This window comes from Triticum dicoccoides, chromosome 4B (assembly GCF_002162155.2).
Source record: "Triticum dicoccoides isolate Atlit2015 ecotype Zavitan chromosome 4B, WEW_v2.0, whole genome shotgun sequence".
NCBI classification, from domain to species: domain Eukaryota; kingdom Viridiplantae; phylum Streptophyta; class Magnoliopsida; order Poales; family Poaceae; genus Triticum; species Triticum dicoccoides.
In genome coordinates, this window is record NC_041387.1 from 649,575,881 (window position 1) to 649,579,999 (window position 4,119).

The 4,119-nt window shown below is 40.2% G+C and overlaps 1 long non-coding RNA gene across 5 annotated transcripts in view; it reads left to right on the top strand.

Moving 5' to 3' along the window:
• The window catches only part of LOC119292027, an 8,451-nt gene extending 4,541 nt beyond the window's left edge, over positions 1-3,910 (top strand). For 4 of the 5 annotated variants that reach the window (XR_005142828.1, XR_005142830.1, XR_005142826.1 and 1 more), the window contains 5 exons: positions 434-470; positions 944-1,087; positions 1,937-2,086; positions 2,648-2,789; positions 3,247-3,910. This is a non-coding gene — a long non-coding RNA (uncharacterized LOC119292027). Of the gene's footprint in view, positions 1-433; positions 471-943; positions 1,088-1,697; positions 1,763-1,936; positions 2,087-2,647; positions 2,790-3,246 lie in introns of all 5 variants that reach the window. The other variant, XR_005142827.1, reaches the window with a different exon arrangement.
• Positions 3,911-4,119: the final 209 nt, after the last annotated feature.

The following is a 4,119-nucleotide window of genomic DNA, read 5'->3' on the forward strand; positions in this document are numbered from 1 at the left end:
ATACTTTCAGTCAGAATTAGAAACATTGGTCTTGCAGACTTTGAGAATGCTGACATTCAGATTCAGGCTTGGTTACTCTTCTTCATACTGTACTTCATAGCTTCAGCCCATCGACCTCTCCCTCAGTTGCCGCCTCTGTACGCAATCCCCGCCTCTTGCAGCAAGCATCAACTTGGTTCTTTTAGTGTAACCATCTACTTTACTGGTATAGTGATTAACCATTCAGTTTCAAGTCTGACCATCAAATACTATTCAACTGCATGCTACTGTTTGTTTATTCTTCTTTCTTAAATACGCCGGGCAATGTACATTATAATTCACCAAAGTACAGTTAGCTCCAAGTGTCCATTTCATATGTTAACTTGATTTATTCTTGCATGGAAAAAATATCTTTCCTCCTGTAAATTAATAAATTCTGGTTTGTTTGATTCAGGTCTTACCCAGAAGAGTCGTCTAAGATAAAAAAAAAGGTAACTATGAAAATTCTGGTCATCGTCACCGTCACCATGCTAGATTAGTTCAACCTGCTGTTCATCTATGCTGAATACAAGTGTTGAAGCTGGGAGTCGATTAGGGCTGTGTGTTGAAGCAGGATTTGATTACTACCTCAATAATCAGCTTCGCTTTTCTTTGCCCCCTCGCCAAATGCATGCATTAGAAAGTAGAAATAGAAAGCTCTGTTTTTCCCTTTCAGACTGGCTATACTTTCAGTCAGATTAGAAACAAATTATGAGTATGCAGACCGTACAGAACTAATCATATTGGCTTCTCCAATAGGTCTGGAATAAGTCTCCTAAACCGTACGGTTCGTGAGAATCTTCATATGACTGGGATAGAGTGTCTTAACAATTGATCAAAGTTCTTTATATTATTTTTGTAAGAATTTATCTTCTTCGAGAGTATTTTTCTATGCGGACCACTCTGATGTGGTTTCCTCACGCAGGAGCACAAGAGACTGCCGTGTGGTGTCTGCAGGGGAGAAGGTGCCCAACATCACCAGTGAGTCTTGTCTGCCTGCACTGGCACCCACTCCGATGCTTGCTGCCTTGCCCCTCCAGTGACCGCTTCTTCTACGACTCCGACATTGGTAAGCCACTGGTTCCTCTACTCTGCCCTCTCCCATGCTCGCTGTGCCCATGGCTGTCGAGCCATGGTAAACGAAATGAATAAAGGTCATACACATTTCTTTTTTGCATATAGTACCTAAAAGATATGTAAATTAGCTGGCTGTTTTTAACGAATAAGCATTGAAACAATAACATTTGGCAACTTTTATTGTTTTTCTTTGCCCTTCGACAAATGCATGCACTAGAAAGTAGAAATAGAAACCTCTGTTTTTTAAGACTAGTTACACTTTCAGTTAGATCAGAAACAGACTTTGATTATGCAGTAGACATTCAGATTCAGGCTTGGTTCCATCTTCTTCCTCACTCGCCTCCTCCATATGCATTCCTCACCCCTGGCAACTTGATTCTTTTAGTTTAATTACTGCTACTATTTACTTTACTGGCATGATGATTGACCATTCAGACCATCAAATACTCTATCGCATATCTAACTGCATGCTACTGTATATTTCGTCTACTTTCTTAAATATGCTTGGCAATGGACATTATCATTCTACAAAGTACAATTAGCTTCAAGGCCCATTTCCCAGGTTAACTTGATTTATTTATTTATTTTTTTAAAAAGGGCAGCCCCAGTGCATGTAGCTCCCGCTTGCGCAGGGTCTGGGGAAGGGTCCGACCACTTTGGGTCTATTGTACGCAGCCTTTCCCTACATTTCTGTAAGAGGCTGTTTCCAGGACTTGAACCCGTGACCTCAAGGTCACAAGGCAGCAGCTTTACCACTGCGCCAAGGCTCCCCTTCTTACTGGTTTATTTTTGCATGGGAAAAATAATGTTGTTCTACTTACTGACCAACTCCATTGCGTAGGATGCAACACAGCCAGGCGTATATGGGAATCCCAGGAGCCTGCATGGCGACTTGGCTCATCTTCGGTTCACGGGGTTGGGCCGCTGGGCACCGGCGTGGGGGCTTTTGAGATTGAGTACAACAAGTGGTGGTTGACAAGACCACAGCAGGGTATGTTATTTCTCGGCCTTCTTTATCCATTGTTTTTGTTTTCTCCGTTAGTATGCGCATCTGATATAGTCAAGGTCAAGCTCAATTCCACCCGACTATTGTGTGGGCTAGGATCAATGTTAAGCAAGGTTTAAGTTTCTGTCTGAGTTACCATCTTACTGGGCCTACAAGTACATGATCTGTGTATCTTCTAGTTCTTCTTGTATTGAAAGAAAGACATGGTTTTTTTTCTGGTGCTTAGACAGATTCCAGCTTTTCATCAATATCTGTGCCGTCTAATTTATGCGTGCTTGAAGTTTGGTTAGTCTTGTGTACTTTATTGCTTGTTTTTCTTACTCTGAATGGGATTGCAAATTGCTAGTATAACGATACATAACTAGTCATATTTGCTTCTCCAATAAGTCTGAAATAGCTCTCCTAAACCATACGTTCCTGAGAATCTTTTATGGAATAAAGTGTCTTGAGCTATTGATCAAATTTCTTCATATTATTTTTGAAAGAATGTATTTCTTCGAGATATGTTTTCCATGACCATCACTCTGATGCGGTCTCCTCACACAGGTGCAAAAGAAATGGACGTGTGGTGTGAGCAGGGGAGAAGGCGCCCAACATCACCAGTGAGTATGTCTGCCTGCGCTGGCACTCACTCCGAAGCCTGCTGCCCTGCCTCTCTGGTGGCGCTTCTTCTCCGACTCCGGCATTGGTAAGCCTTAGTTCCTCTCCTCTGCTCTCTCTCTAATGCTTGATGTAAGTTATCTTGCTCTTCTAAATCTATTACATGAAATGAATAACATATACGTTTCTTTTTTATATAGTACTTGAAAGATATGTAAATTAGGTTGCTCTTTTTATTAACGAATAAGCATTGAAACAATAAAATTTGAATTTATTTAGTGTAATTACCACCACTATTTACTTTACTGGCATGATGGTTGACCATTCAGGTTCAGGCTTGACCATCAAATACTCTTATCACATATTTAACTGCATGCTACTGTATATTCCCTCTTTCTTAATTATGCTTGGGAATGGACACTATCATTCTCCAAAGTACAATTAGCTCCAACTGTCCATTTCCTAGGTTAACTTGATTTATTCTTGCATGGAAAAAGAATATCTTTCCAGCTGCAAATAAACAAATTCCGGTTTGTTTTATTCAGGTCTTGAGAAGAATCACCATGCTAGAATAGATTGAACATGGCCATGATAGGATTCACATCACTGATAGACGCCATTGCTGCTGGTGATGTGTACAAGAATCCGGGCGCCTGCATGGTTACTTGGCTTATCTTTAGTTCACGGGGCTGCGGCTGATGACACATGCGTGTTGGCTTTTGAGATAAGAGTACAACATCTGGGTGGATGAGAAGACCACAATTTGGTACGGTATTTCTCAGCCTGCTTTATCCATTGATTTTGTTTTCTCTGTGAGTATGAATCTGATATTGTCAAGATGATGCTCAATGAGTCCAAGAATCTGTTTGTGATGAGCATTTAATGCAGCTAGACCGTACTGCCTAGACAAGCATATAGTTGACTACAATAGCGTGTGGGCTCATACACACCTCAGGTGCATATATATATATGCACAGAGTCTTTGTTTCACGCTGAAGAAGCATCTCGCATAAATGCGTGTGTTTGTTAAGTTGTATATTTTTGTACCACTTGTAACATTAATTGGCACGTTGTAACGATCTTAGATTGTAGGATCTGAGGGCCTGCCTGCCATATCTCTAGGGACTTTCTCTCCCTATGTATACTCAGAGATGTAAATGAAGGAAATATGCCCTAGAGGCAATAATAAAGTTATTATTTATTTCCTTATTTCATGATAAATGTTTATTATTCATGCTAGAATTGTATTAACCGGAAACATGATACATGTGTGAATACATAGACAAAACATATAATCACTAGTATGCCTTTACTTGACTAGCTCATTAATTAAAGATGGTTATGTTTCCTAACCATAGACATGTGTTGTCATTTGATTAATGGGATCACATCATTAGGAGAATGATGTGATTGACATG